General features: G+C 46.7%; 1 protein-coding gene across 2 annotated transcripts in view; it reads left to right on the plus strand.

Moving 5' to 3' along the window:
* The first annotated feature begins 9205 nt into the window (after positions 1-9205).
* The window catches only part of POU2AF3 (POU class 2 homeobox associating factor 3), a 35536-nt gene continuing 29514 nt past the window's right edge, over positions 9206-15227 (plus strand). Inside the window, exon 1 of one of the 2 annotated variants that reach the window (XM_056543343.1) lies at positions 9206-9309. The gene's annotated coding sequence lies outside the window, so the exon portion shown is untranslated. Of the gene's footprint in view, positions 9310-10655; positions 10869-15227 lie in introns of those variants that run through there. The other variant, XM_056543344.1, reaches the window with a different exon arrangement.

Consider the following 15227-nt stretch of genomic DNA (forward strand, 5'->3'; position numbering starts at 1 on the left):
TAGAGTCCATCCGTTCACCTTTTCTGCGTCGCACAAAGACACGGTGGTTGGAACCAAAGATCTCAAATTTGGACTCATCAGACCAAAGCACATATTTCCACTGCTCTAATGTCCATTCCTTGTGTTATTTAGCCAAAACAAGTCTCTTCTGCTTGTTGCCTGTCCTTAGCAGTGGTTTCCTAGCAGATATTCTACCATGAAGGCCTGATTCACACAGTCTCCTCTTAACAGTTGTTCTAGAGATGTGTCTGCTGCTAGAACTCTGTGTGGCATTGACCTGGTCTCCAATCTGAGCTGCTGTTAACCTGCGATTTCTGAGGTTGATGACTCGGATCAACTTATCCTCCGCAGCAGAGGTGACTCTTGGTCTTCCTTTCCTGGGGCGGTCCGCATGTGAGCCAGTTTCTTTGTAGCTCTTCATGGTTTTTGTGACTGCACTTGGGGACACTTTCCACCTAGAATATGACATATTTTCAGTTGTTTCACACTTTTTTGTGTTAATTCATAGTTTTGATGCCTTCAGTGTGAATCTACAATTTTCATAGTCATGAAAATAAAGAAAACTCTTTGAATGAATGAGAAGGTGTTTCCAAACTTTTGGTCTGTACTGTATCTCCCTGAGAAATGGGAGAAGACATGGGTGTCGGGAAGGGGTGTGGGTGCATTTTTGAACTGTTTCTCCTAGAACATGTAGAATAGGTAGGCCAGCTCACCGCAGGTAAGTCCCCTCCACCGCATGGCAGGTGTATGGCAGCACCAAAAGTCCAAATAGTTAAGAGAAAAGCCAGCATAGATGATATGAAAAGCAGAGTCTCGTTTATTCATTAAAAGTCTAAAGACACAAGGTGAACACAGAGTAACATGTTTCAGGCGTTGCCGCCCTTAGTCATACAACATAGAAAGCGAGGTTCTACAGTTAAATAGGGAAAGTAGCTCAAGAAAGATGAGACACACCTGTCCCGAGAGAAGAACATAATCAATGCTATTGTTAAACACATGAATCAATAAATATTAATGAAAATAATTAAATTCATGTACAACAGCAAAGAACAAAAAATGAACAACAGAGAGCTTGATAAACAATATAGGAAAAAAAAAGGGAGAGGGGGAGGGAAAACTGAGTCATGGAAAACACAGAAACTATAGACAATAATACATATAAAGACAGATAATGTTAACAATAATGGAAAAACGTAATTAATGATAGTAAAGTATCCTGTCTTCTATTTCGTCCGCTAGGGACCCATGTTTCCAACATAATAATCCAAAAGATCTCTTGTGCAAGAACTTTCTGGTGAAAATCGCCACCACTATGTGGGTGAGTAACTCTATCAATGCCCTGCACTATTAAAGACGCAGTGCTGCCGGCATGGAATTGTGCGCAATGTGTGGATACTGCCAAAGTATTATGGGTGTTGAAAATGGGGATGTCAGAGAGATGTTTGCGAATTCTCACCTTAAGTGGGATAGTGGTACATCCCACATATTGCAACTTGCATTCGGTACAAGAAATCAGGTATATTACGAGGGTAGTGTTACAATTCACATATTGTTAAATCTTGTATGTTTTACCTGTTGAGAATTCCACAGTCTCACTGCTCTTACAGTAAAGAACCCCCGTCTGTGCTGGTGTAGAAACCTTCTTTCCTCTAAACGAAGAGGATGCCCCCTTGTTATAGATACAGTCCTGGGTATGAATAGATCATGGGAGAGATCTCTGTACTGCCCCCTGATATATTTATACATAGTTATTAAAGGGGTAGTCCAGTGGTGAAAAACTTATCCCCTATCCTAAGGATAAGGGATAAGTTTGAGATCGCGGGGGGTCCGACCGCTGGGGCCCCCTGCGATCTCTCTGTACGGGGCCCCGGCTCTCCGCCGAGATAGCGGGTGTCGACCCCCGCACGAGGCGGCGGCCGACACGCCCCCTCAATACATCTCTATGGCTCTGCCATAGAGTTGTATTGAGGGGGCGTGTCGGCCGCCGCCTCGTGCGGAGGTCGACACGCCCCCTTCCCGCGGGCTGTCGGGGCTCCGTACAGGAGATCGCAGGGGGCCCCAGCGGTCGGACCCCCCGCGATCTGCAACTTATCCCCTATCCTTAGGATAGGGGATAAGTTGCTCACCACTAAGTCGCCACTGGACTACTCCTTTAAGTCTCCCCTAAGCCTTCTTTTTTTCTAAACTAAATAACCCTAATTCTGATAATCTTTCTGGGTACTGTAGTCCTCACATTCCCCGTATTACTCTGGTTGCCTGTCTTTGAACCCTCTCCAGCTCCACTATATCTTTCTTGTACACTGGTGCCCAGTACTGTACACAGTATTCTATGTGTGGTCTGACTAGTGATTTGTACAGCGGTAGAATTATTTCCTTGTCATGGGCATCTATGCCCCTATTGATGCACCCCATGATTTTATTAGCCTTGGCAGCAGCTGCCCGACACTGGTCACTACAGCTAAATTTACTATTAATTAAGACTCCCAAGTCCTTTTCCACCCCAGTCATCCCAAGTGTGCTCCCATTTAATACATAATCCCAGCCCGTATTTTTCTTCCCCATGTGCATTACCTTACATTTATCAGTGTTGAACCTCATCTGCCACTTCCCTGTCCAAACCTCCAACCTATCCAGATCCATTAGTAACAGTGCACTGTCCTCTATTGTGTCTACCACTTTACAGAGTTTAGTCTCATCTGTAAAGATTGCTACTTTACTATTCAAACCCTCTACAAGATCATTAATGAATATTAAATAGAACAGGACCCAAGACGGACCCCTGTGGTACCCTACTAGTAACAGTCACCCAATCAGAATAAGTACCATTAATAACCACTAGTGTTGCTCGCGAATATTCGCAATGCGAATATTCGCGAATATAGCACTACATATTCGTAATTACGAATATTCGTATTTTTTCACAGTACACATCACAGTGATCACCCCTCTCTGCTTCCAGCTTGTGTGGTGTAAAGAAAGCTCTAATACTACTGTGTGAGATTGGCGTGCAAATTTTTGCATATGCGAATTTTCGCTTATGCAAATTTTTGTATATGCAAATTTTCGCATATGCGAAAATAAAACGTGAATATTACGAATATGCGAATTTAGCGAATATATGATGAATATTGGTCCATATATTCGCGAAATATCGCGAATTCGAATATCGCCTATGCCGCTCAACAATAATAACCACCCTCTGTTTCCTATCACTGAGCCAGCTACTTACCCACTTGCACACATTTTAACCCAGCCCAATCCTTCTCATTTTATGCACCAACCTTTTATGTGGCACCATATCAAATGATTTTTTAAAATCAAGATATACGACATATAGCGGTTTCCCCTGGTCTAGTCTGGAGCTCACCTCCTCATTTATTTTCATCTCCATATAATTCTACCCATAATGACTCCACATTATCGTTTCCCTCCTGTATATCCTCCCGCAGTGCGGCCTTCAGACTTAAAGACGAACTCCTCCCCCTTTCCGTTTTGTCCGTTCCTTTCTTAATAGACTATAACCCTGTTTGTTGACCGATCAGTCACAGCTATCGTCCAACCAAGTCTCTGTTATACCCACTATGTCATAATTCACCTCAGACCAGTGGCGTACTAAGGGGGGGGCGGCCCGCCCCGGGTGCCGCTCACAAGGGGGGTGCCAGGGGCGGACTGACCCGCCGCCGCCGCCACCACTACTGAGGATCCGGGACACTCGTCCCAGATCCCCAGCAGACAGCGGTGCCTTCTCCTGTATGCGCGATACACGCACATACAGGAGAAGGCGTCCCCTCTGTGTGAGCCGCATCTGCAGCTACACAGAGGCGACATGACCTCCACCCCCACGCAGCACGCAGTACAGGCGCCGGTGACGTCACTCATCGGCGTCTGTACTGTGGAGGGGAGAAGACGCAGGCCCTGCAGCTGAGGAGATCGCTGCGTGGGATATCAGGTGAGCATAATCTTTTTATTTATTTTTCTCAACTCTGCCTATACCTATGGGGAAGGGGGGGGGGTTACTCTACATATACCTATGGGGAAGAGGGGGGGGGGGTTACTCTACATATACCTATGGGGGAGAGGGGGTTACTCTACATATACCTAAGGGGAGGGGGGGGTTACTCTACATATACCTATAGGGGAGGGGGAGTTAATCTCTACATATACCTATGGTGAAGGGGAGGGGGGGGTTACTCTACATATAACTATGGGGAAGGGGAGGGGGGGTTACTCTACATATACCTATGGGGGAGGGGGGGTTACTCTACATATACCTAAGGGGAGGGGGGGGTTACTCTACATATACCTATAGGGGAGGGGGAGTTACTCTCTACATATACCTATGGTGAAGGGGAGGGGGGGTTACTCTACATATAACTATGGGGAAGGGGAGGGGGGGTTACTCTACATATACCTATGGGGAAGGGGAGGGGGGGGTTACTCTACATATACCTATGGGGAAGGGGAGGGGGGTTACTCTACATATACCTAAGGGGAGGGGGGGTTACTCTACATATACCTATGGGGAAGAGGGGGGGGGTGTAGCTGCATATACATATGGGAAAGAGCTGGGTGTAACTGCATATACCTATGGGAAAGGGGGGGGTGTAACTGCATATACCTATGGGAATGAGGGGGGGGTGTAACTGCATATACCTATGGGAAAGAGGGGGGTGTAACTGCATATACCTATGGGAAAAAGGGGGGTGTACCTGCTTATACCTATGGGAAAGAGGGGGGGAGGTAACTCTGCCTATACCTATGGGGAAAGGGGAGGAAAGGGGAGGGGGTAACTGCCTATACCAATGGGGAAGAGGGGGGTAACTCTGCCTATACCAATGGGGAAGAGGGGGTAACTCTGCCTATACCAATGGGGAAGAGGGGGGTAACTCTGCCTGTACCAATTGGGAAGGGGGGGGGGGGGAATCTGCCTATACCTATGGAAAAAAAGGGGTTCAACTCTGCCTATATCTATGGGAAACGGGGGGAGGTTTTTTTTTTTTTAACTCTGCCTATACCTACGGGGAAAGGGGGGGGGGACTCTGCTGCCTATACCTAAGGAGAAAGGGGGTTAACTCTGTTCCTATACCTATTGGGAAGGGGGTTTAACTCTGCTGCCTATACCTACAGGGAAGGGGGGGGGGCACCTAACTTTATACCTGGATGCCTAACTTCTTACCTACATACCCAGCTACCTAACAATGTACATACCTGGCCTTCATACATGGCTGCCTAACTACCTAGCTAGCGCCCTCTACCTACCTAACATGTCACCTACCTACATATCTGGCTTCCAGATCTACCTACCTAGTTACCTATTTACCTGGCTACCTACCTACCTGCACTTTTACTGTGCAGGACACCAAGGAGGGCATTCTTACAGTTTGTGGGTCTATAGATGGAAAGATTGTAGAGGAGGGGAGAGCACTGGAAAAATGCAGAGTCTGACATGTTTTTCCTGCAGATGTTAAGAGATTCACATGGCGGTCTTATCTGGACGGAGAAGAAAAGGAAAGAGAACGCCGCTGATCAGAAAATACGTAATTGTGAGTCCCAAAATGTAACTGTAATCACTTATATGGTATACAGATCCTGTGTACAGCTGATATCTACCGCCATATGGTCCTGTATATAATCACTTATACAGATCCTTTATAGTATATGGTCTGTGTATAGTGGTTTTATTCAGAACAGTATGGCGGTATTATCCAGTTATTGTGTGGTGGTATATATTTACTCCTTGTATACCCGTATTATTGGTCATGGAAATTTCCCTATGTTAAAGTGTTTCTTATATATATATATATATATATATATATATAAATTTTAGTTTATTGTGTGTGGGATTTAGGTGGAATAGGGGTGTGGCAGAAGATTGACGAGCTGCAGAGCCTAGCAGGGGCCCTTGCTTTTTTTTGGTCCGTGGGCCCTGAGTGTTGTCAGTCCGCTCCTGGGAGGGGGTGTAATTAAAGGGGGTGGAGGAGGGGGTAAAAAAAGGGGGGGAGGGGGATGTAATTAAGGGGGGGGGTGCAGGTGGGGGGGGGGGTGCCAAACAAAGGGTCCACCCTGGGTGCCAAATGCTCTAGGTACGCCCCTGCCTCAGACATTATCAACTCCAGTTCATCAGTTTTATTGGTCAGACTTCTGGCATTAGTCAACATGCAATTCAAAGGTGTATATTTTCTTTTCCAATGAAGCCTATCCCTATTAACTATTCAAATCCTCCCTTCGCTCAACCCCCAAGTACATTATTAAGTCCTACCTCTCTATCTGCACTATCTTCCCCCTCTATGTTGTAGGTTTCCTCCCCCAGTCCCTAGTTTAAACACTCCTCCACCCTTCTGCCCATCTTCTCCCCAAGCACAGCTGCACCCTCCTCATTGAGGTGCATGCAGCCCGTCCCTACGGTAGAGCCGGTATCCGACAGAGAAGTCGGCCCAGTTCTCCATGAACCCAAACCCCTCCTTCCTACAGCAGCTTCTGAACCACTTGTTTACCTCCCTAATCTCCCGCTGCCTCTCTGGTGTGGCTCGTGGTACAGGTAATATTTCAGAAAATATTACCTAGGAGGTCCTTGCGGCCTAAGTCCCTGAAATAATTTTTAAAGACACTCCACCTACCTCTTACTTTGTCATTGGTGCCAATATGTACCACCCAGCAACCTGATCCGCAATTCACTTCCCTTCATAGTAAAAGTGCTGTCCCATTCATACCAAAAATCACTTTACACATTTTGTAGCAAACACAGAACTCTAATCTTTTGTATCAGTAACCGCTAGAACATGTACAAAGGTGTGTGCTAAGCATAGCAGAAAATCAATAGAATTAATAACAGCTTATACACATTGAAAAGAGTGTTGAGCTCTTGTATGCATTCAGCGGAGCAGTAAATCTCCTAAATTACTGTGCAAACCTTTCACCTATGTTGTGAGCTTGTCTTTTGAAGTCAGCAAGCTTCAGCAGAGGTCATACGCCAGCTCTATTGAGCGCTCAACCCACCTGAAGAATGCCATTAGTTGTCATAATTGCAATCAATGGTCCTGAATTTTTACATGAAATTGTATCAGTTCTCATCTTAGTCACTTCCACCTTGACCAGGGGTCTCAAACTCCAGGCACGAAATGAAATTTTGCGGCCCGGGCGCTGGGCAGGTGATTTCTTCAGGCATATAGCCCTGCTTCGGGCAAGCAGCGCTAAATTCCGGAAGACTTCACACATGTCGGCATACACTGATACTGTACCTATATCTCCCCGCTGCAGCCTATAATGAGCCTTCCTGGAGGGATGTGCGCGATTGGTGACGTAATCACATCTACAGCGCAGGACGCCGGGACGCTGACGTCTTTCACAGCGCATGTGATAACGTCACCTAACGTGCACATCCCCACAAAGAAGGCTCGTTTAGGGCTGCAGCAGGGAGATGTATGAACTGTAGTTGTAAAATTTAACTTAACTTGCCTAAGTACTTGCCTAATAAGGGAGGACTTGCTTATCACCAGGGGCTAACCAGGGTCTATTATACCAGGGGCATAATTGTTTGAATATGAGCCCTACCTGCCGGGGTTAATATCTATCTGGGGGCCTGTACACCTATTGGCAACCCCTACCTGATCATCAGGTAGGGCTCCCCAGTAGGTAGACAGGCGCCCAGATAGATATTACCCCATCAGTGATGGGGATCATATCTATCTGGGGCCTCTATACCTACTTGGGAGCCCTACCAGATGGGGGTCATATCTATATGGGGGCCTATTTACCTACTGGGGTGCCCTACCAGGTGGGGGTCATATCTATATGGGGGCCTGTGTACCTACTGGGGAGCCCTACCAGATGGGGGTCATATCTGGGGGCATGATGGGGGCATTATATGTGAGGAGCGCATGATGGGTGCATTATATGTGAGGAGCACATGATGGGAGCATTATATGTGAGGAGCACATGATGGGACATTATATATGAGGGGCGCATGCGGCCCAGCCTCACCCTGCCTCTACCTCCAGTGGCCCCCAGATTATTTGAGTTTGAGACCCCTGACCTAGACTAAAGAATAAACACTGTAAATAAATAATGCAGGTGTGATACAATATCATGAAAGAAGAGATCGCAGACGGCACTCACGGAAACAGCAAGAAGTTTTATTCGGGATCGCTGGTCCACGCAACAAGAACGCCAGGTTTGACTTACCTGGCGTTCTTGTTGCGTGGACCAGCGATCCCGAATAAAACTTCTTGCTGTTTCCGTGAGTGCCGTCTGCGATCTCTTCTTTCAAGTTATCTACGCTTATGCTTATGGCGGACTGAGCACCGGATTTGTGGCATTTGGATCTGACGGTGCAGTGATCCAGTATACTCCGGCAGTATCGTGAGTGCGGCAGTGCCGACATTTCTCCTTCTCCATGTGTTCGATAGTGATACAATATCATTCAATACATCTAAATACCATGGTCTCTATTTATAGGGAATGCAGCATTTGCTCAGCCCAAGGTCCAGTGATAGCTCACAAACCCCATTTATCGGTGACACAGTGACTTAATAGGACATAAAAAACAGAAGGAATAACAGTATAAATGAATAAAGCAGCACCATGACCACTCAGGGGGTTATTAGAGAATTTTTTGTCTCTGTGACCTGAAATTTCTGAAAACCAGTGCCACTCATCTAAATAAGGATACTATAGATGAATAGGACACTTGCAATTACCGTATATACTCGAGTATAAGCCGAGTTTTTCAGCACGATTTTTCGTGCTGAAAACACCCCCCTCGGCTTATACTCGAGTGAACTCCCCCACCCGCAGTGGTCTTCAACCTGCGGACTTCCGGAGGTTTCAAAACTACATCTCCCAGCAAGCCCGGGCAGCCATCGGCTGTCCGGGCTTGCTGGGAGTTGTAGTTTTGAAACCTCCGGAGGTCCGCAGGTTGAAGACCACTGCGGCCTTCAACATCATCCAGCCCCCTCTCACCCCCTTTAGTTCTGAGTACTCACCTCCGCTCGGCGCTGGTCTGGTCCTGCAGGACTGTCCGGAGAGGAGGTGGTCCGGTGGGATAGTGGTTCCGGGCTGCTATCTTCACCGGGGAGGCCTCTTCTAAGCGCTTCGGGCCCGGCCTCAGAATAGTCACGTTGCCGTGACAACGACGCAGAGGTGCGTTCATTGCCAACATACTTCTGCGTCGTTGTCAAGGCAACGCCTCTATTCCGGGCCGGAAGCGCGGAGAAGAGGCGCCCCCGGTGAAGATAGCAGCCTGGACCACCTCCTCACCGGACCACCTCCTCTCCGGACAGCCCTGCAGGACCGGACCAGCGCCGAGCGGAGGTGAGTACTCAGAACTAAAGGGGGTGAGAGGGGGCTGGATGATGTTGAAGGCCGCAGTGGTCTTCAACCTGCGGACCTCCGGAGGTTTCAAAACTACAACTCCCAGCAAGCCCGGACAGCCGATGGCTGCCCGGGCTTGCTGGGAGTTGTAGTTTTGAAACCTCTGGAGGTCCGCAGGTTGAAGACCACTGAGGGCGAATGATGAGAAGAGGATGATGAAGGGGGGGTGTGGGGATGATGAAGGGGGGTGGGGATGATGAAGGGGGGGGGGGTGTGGGATGATTACAAGGGGATGATGAAGGGGGGATGTGCGGGATGATAAGGGGATGATGAAGGGGGGGATGTGTGGGATGATGACAAGGGGATGATGAAGGGGGGATGTGTGGGATGATAAGGGGATGATGAAGGGGGGATGTGTGGGATGATGACAAGGGGATGATGATGAGGATGTTAATGACGGGTCTGGATGATGACAGGGGGGGATGAGGTATTTCCCACCCTAGGCTTATACTCGAGTCAATAACTTTTCCTGGGATTTTGGGTTGAAATTAGGGGTCTCGGCTTATACTCGGGTCGGCTTATACTCGAGTATATACGGTATGTGTGCAACCAATCTGCTACATTTACCTTTAGGCTATGCTTTTTAGGACTCAATATGTAAAATAATAAGTTAGTTTGTGTCCCCAAATGAATTGCACTAAATTCAATGTTAAAACAGCTCATAGTTTACATATAATATGATTTTTTTGGCTGTAAATTATCCTTGGTGCGTTTTTGTAATAAAAAAATAAAAAAAGGTAATAATAAAATAAAAAGTTTTATTTGGGCCAAAAAGATTCAAGTACAAAATTGTCTAAAAAAGCATTCCAAATATCAGAAAAAGAAATCTGAAACTTTCAATTTGTCCATAAAATAAAAATTTTTGAGGCTTGAAATGAGTCCTAAAATAAAATGTTTGCACAAAGCCTTAACCCCTTAAGGACTTAGGCTATTTGGGTCTTAAAGGGGTACTCCCATGGAAATTTTTTTTTTTTTAAATCAACTGGTGCAAGAAAGTTAAGCAGATTTGTAAATTATCCAAGTAAAAAAGTAACAGGGGAGGCACAGTTCATTCATAAAATGAAAGCAAGAGAAAAATATATGGATGCAACCAAACAGTAAAATAATGCATGGATGGTAACTGGTGGTGCCCGGATCAGAAAATGAAACACAAGCAATAGCAGTAAACAAGACAGGATGGGACTTAATGATAAAGTCGATTTTTCTCCATTTTTTGATTTATATTTATACATATATTTTGATGTCTATTATAATGTATTTGTTAGAGGTGCTAATTTTTATATTTTTCTAATTTGTGACTTTAGTTATCTTTTCTTGTTTTTCATTTATCGGTTTGGTTCGGTCACATGCACTACTGTAAGACACATAAATATGTCGGGAGCAATGACGTAAGCAGAGGCCGGATTAGCACGAAACCACCGGTGTTTGCCTCTGAGCCCTTTTCTACCTCTCCACCCTCATTCCTTCCATGTGCCTTTCCTGACCCAGCGATGGATGCGGTGAGTGCAGGATCATATAGATTTGTAAATTACTTTTATTAAAAAATCTTAAAGGGGTACTCCGCCCCTAGACATCTTATCCCCTATCCAAAGGATAGGGGATAAGATGTCAGATCGCCGCGGTGCCGCTGCTGGGGACCCCGGGGATCGGAGCTGCGGCACCCCGCCATCATTACTGGACAGAGCGAGTTCGCTCTGTGCGTAATGACGGGCGATACAGGGGCCAGAGCAGCGTGACGTCATGGCTCCGCCCCTCATGACATCACGGCCCGTCCCCTTAATGCAAGTCTATGGGAGGGGGCGTGACAACCGCCACGCCCCCTCCCATAGACTTGTATTGAAGGGGGCGGGCCGTGACGTCACAAGGGGCGGAGCCATGACGTAACGATGCTCCGGCCCCTGTATTGCCCGTCATTACGTACAAAGCGATCTCGCTCTGCGCAGTAATGATAGCGGGGTGCTGCAGCAGCAATCCCCGGGGTCCCCAGCAGCGGGACCCCGGCGATCTGACATCTTATCCCCTATCCTTTGGATAGGGGATAAGATGTCTAGGGGCGGAGTACCCCTTTAATCCTGCCAGTACTTATTAGCTTCTGAATATTACAGAGGAAATGGTTTTCTTTTTGGAACACAGTGCTCTCTGCTGACATCATGACCACAGTGCTCTCAGCATACATCTCTGTCCATTTTAAGAACTGTCCAGAGTAGGAGAAAATCCCCATAGCAAACATATGCTGCTCTGGACAGTTCCTAAAATGGACAGAGATGTCAGCAGAGAGCACTGTGTTCATGATGTCAGCAGAGAGCTCTGTGTTCCAAAAAGAAAACCATTTCCTCTGTAGTATTCAGCAGCTAATAAATACTAGGATTAAGGATTAAGATTTTTTAAGTACTAGGATTAAGGATTAAGATTTTTTTTAATAGAAGTAATTTACAAATTTATTTAACTTTCTGGCACCAGTTGATTTAAAAAAAAAAAAGTTTTCCACAAGAGTACCCCTTTAAGGACTGAGACAATTTTATTTTTAAGTTTTCCTTTTTTCCTCCTTGCCTTCTAAAAATCATAACTCTTTTATATTTTCATCCAAAGGAAAACTGGTTGCTTGTTTTTTTGCGCAACCAGTTTTCCTTTGTAATGAATTGTATGGTGCAACCAAAAAAATACTATTTGTGTGGAGAAATTGATAAGAAATCCGCAATTTAGCAAATTTTGGAAGGTTTCCTTTCTTATGCTGTACACTTTGCGGTAAAATAGATCTGTTTTCTTTATTCTGTGGGTTAATATGATTCCGTGTCAAACGGGTCTATGGTGATCCGGAAAATAAGGGGGATCGGGGTTGTCCAAGACATCCACGATCCCCCTGAAGGAATTGGAGCGAGATAGCAAGGGTGCCACCCCTCCTATCCCTGCTATTGGTCGTCTATAAGCGACGACCAATAGCAGATCGGGGTGGGGGGGTTAACATTTGATTTCCTCATTCTGCCCACCCACAATAGGCGGGGCAGGACAGGGAAACCGAAGGGGACCTGCGCCGAAGATCCACTTACCCATCCGACGGCAGTGGCGACGGGGATCGGCGGGCGGCGATGTTGTGCGGCTGGCTCACTGGATCCTACAAAAGACGGTGAGTTGCCTAGCAACATCTGGAGGGCTACAGTTTGAGACCACTATACATTGGTCTCTAAACTGTAGCCCTCCAGATGTTGCAAAACTACAACTCACAGCATGCCCAGACAGCAGTTTGCTGTCTGGGCATGCTGGGATTAGTAGTTTTGCAACATCTGGAGGGCCACAATTTGGAGATCACTGTGCAGTAGTCTCTAAACAGTAGCCCTCCAGATGTTGCAAAACCCTCAAATCCCAGCATGCCCAAACAGCAAACAGCTCTTACTTTTTTATATCTCTGTGTCAGCAGTGGGGTCCTCCTGGGTCTCCTGCCATAGCGTTTCATTTCATTTAAATGTTGACGGATAGTTTGTGCTGACACTGATGCTCCCTGAGCCTGCAAGACAGCTTGAATATCTTTGTAACTTGTTTGGAGCTGCTTATCCACCATCCGAACTATCCTGCATTGACACCTTTCATTAAATTTCCTCTTCTGTCCACGCCCTGGGAGATTAGCTACAGTGGCATGGGTTGCAAACTTCTTGATAATGTTGCGCACTGTGGACAAAGGCAAATCTAGATATCTGGAGATGGACTTGTAACATTGAGATTGTTGATATTTTCCCAAAATTTTGGTTCTCAAGTCAAATCTCTTGTCCTCTTCTGTTGTCCTTGTTTAGTGGCACACACAGACACACAATGCAAAGACTAAGTGAACTTCTCTCCTTTTTATCTGCTTTCAGGTGTGATTTTTATATTGCCAACACCTGTTACTTGCCCCAGGTGAGTTTAAAGGAGAATCACGTGCTTGAAACAATCTTATATGTCCACAATTTTGAAAGGGTGCCAGTTTGGTGACAGTTTGGAGTTTGGTGTGACAATGTCCAATTTGCTTTTTTTCCTCCCTTTTTTGGTATAGTTCCAATACACACAATGGGAATAAACATGTGTATAGCAAAACAAGTGTTCTTGCAATTATTTTATGTGAGAAATACTTAATTTTCTTGAAAAATGTCAGGGGTACCAACATTTACAGCCATGACTGTATAATAATGACAGCATACCTATGACTATGGTAAATCATAACATTTGACTATGCATATTATGACAGTTGACTATGCATAACAACACTTTATACATTACTAGACATCATACTGGGGGATTTGGTTGCCGGAGGCTTTCTGTCCAATGCCTTGGCTACCGGGATCCCTTGGCATTACACACTTCTCCCCAGAACACTAGTTATTTTTATGCTAGACATTTTCTCAGCTTGACAATTTTTTTTAGATAACAATTGATATTTTGTTACTTTTGACTTTTTTTTTTACACGCTTTTGTGGGTAACAGGAATACCTTCTGGCCAACAAAGTATCCTGAGCACGAGAACACAAGAAATATCACATTTGACATTTTAGACATATTAGAAGGGGGCGTGGCCTGGATGCAGAGCTGAGCGGTCGCATGAGCCGGTGCACCCGCCCGCTCAGCCCTATAACCCTGTGTAATTACCCTGTCGGTCGGCCGGTACTCACCCCTGCTGCTGCCTGAGGTTGGCTGAGGACCGGGGGACCCTTCCGGTTAGCGGCGGTGGTGCGAGCAGCGGAGCATGTCCCTGTGCTGCACAGAGGTCTTGGGTAGGAGGCGGCTCCCTGTGTCAGTCGTGGCTGGCGGTCAGAGGAGGCGGTGAGGGGCTCCGGCTGGTCGGCTGAGGTCCGGGCGGCTCTCCTGGCTCCTGGGAAGCTGTGGTCTCCTGGTCAGAGTCTTGAGGGCTTGGTGGGCGTGGCCTGGAGTTGGCGGCAGCATATAGTGGCTGAATGACACAGCCTGGAATTTGCGGCAGCATGAGTAGAACATATAGTGTCTGAATGAAACAGCCTGGGGGTGGCGGAAGCATGAGGAGACCATATAGTGACTGAATGACAAAGCGTGGAGGTGGCGGCAGAAAGAGGAGACCATATAGTGTCTAAATAACACAGCCTGGAGTTTGCGGCAGCGTCAGGAGAACATATAGTGGCTGAATGACACAGTCTGGATGTGGCGTAAGCATGCAGAGACCATATAGTGGCTGAATTACACAGCATGCAGGTGGTGGCTGCATGAGGAAAACATATAGTGGCTGAATGACACAGCCTGGATGTGGCGTAAGCATGCAGAGACCATATAGTGGCTAAATTACACAGCATGCAGGTGGCGGCTGCATGAGGAGAACATATAGTGGCTGAATGACACAGCCTGGAGGTGGCGGAAGCATGAGAACATATGGTGGCAGAATTAGACAGCCTGGAGATGTCACATGGCAGCACAATGACAGAGCCTGGAGGTGGCATCAGCATGAGGAGACCATATAGTGGCTGAATGACTCCCTGAAATTTGTGGCAGCATGAAGAGACCATATAGTGGCTAAATGGAACAGCCTGGAGGTGGCAGCAACAGCTTCATGAAAGTGACCCTAATGCAGAGGAATTTCTGAAAATGGGGACCAGCACCTTAATCATGTTTTGCAGTATCCATGAAAGCACAATGAGGGAACCTGGAGGTGGTAGCACCAGCATGAGGACACCATAGAACAGCACAATTAGAGAGCCTGGAGTGGTAGCATCAGCATGAAGAGACCATAGAGCAGCACAATTAGAGAGCCTGGAGGTGCCTGGAGGTGCATGAGGAGACCATATGACGGCCGTCACGCCCCCTCCCATAGACTTGCATTGAGAAAACGGGGTGTGACGTCACAGGGGGGTGGAGTCGTGACGTCA

The sequence above is a fragment of the Hyla sarda genome, chromosome 10 (assembly GCF_029499605.1).
Source record: "Hyla sarda isolate aHylSar1 chromosome 10, aHylSar1.hap1, whole genome shotgun sequence".
Taxonomy (NCBI): domain Eukaryota; kingdom Metazoa; phylum Chordata; class Amphibia; order Anura; family Hylidae; genus Hyla; species Hyla sarda.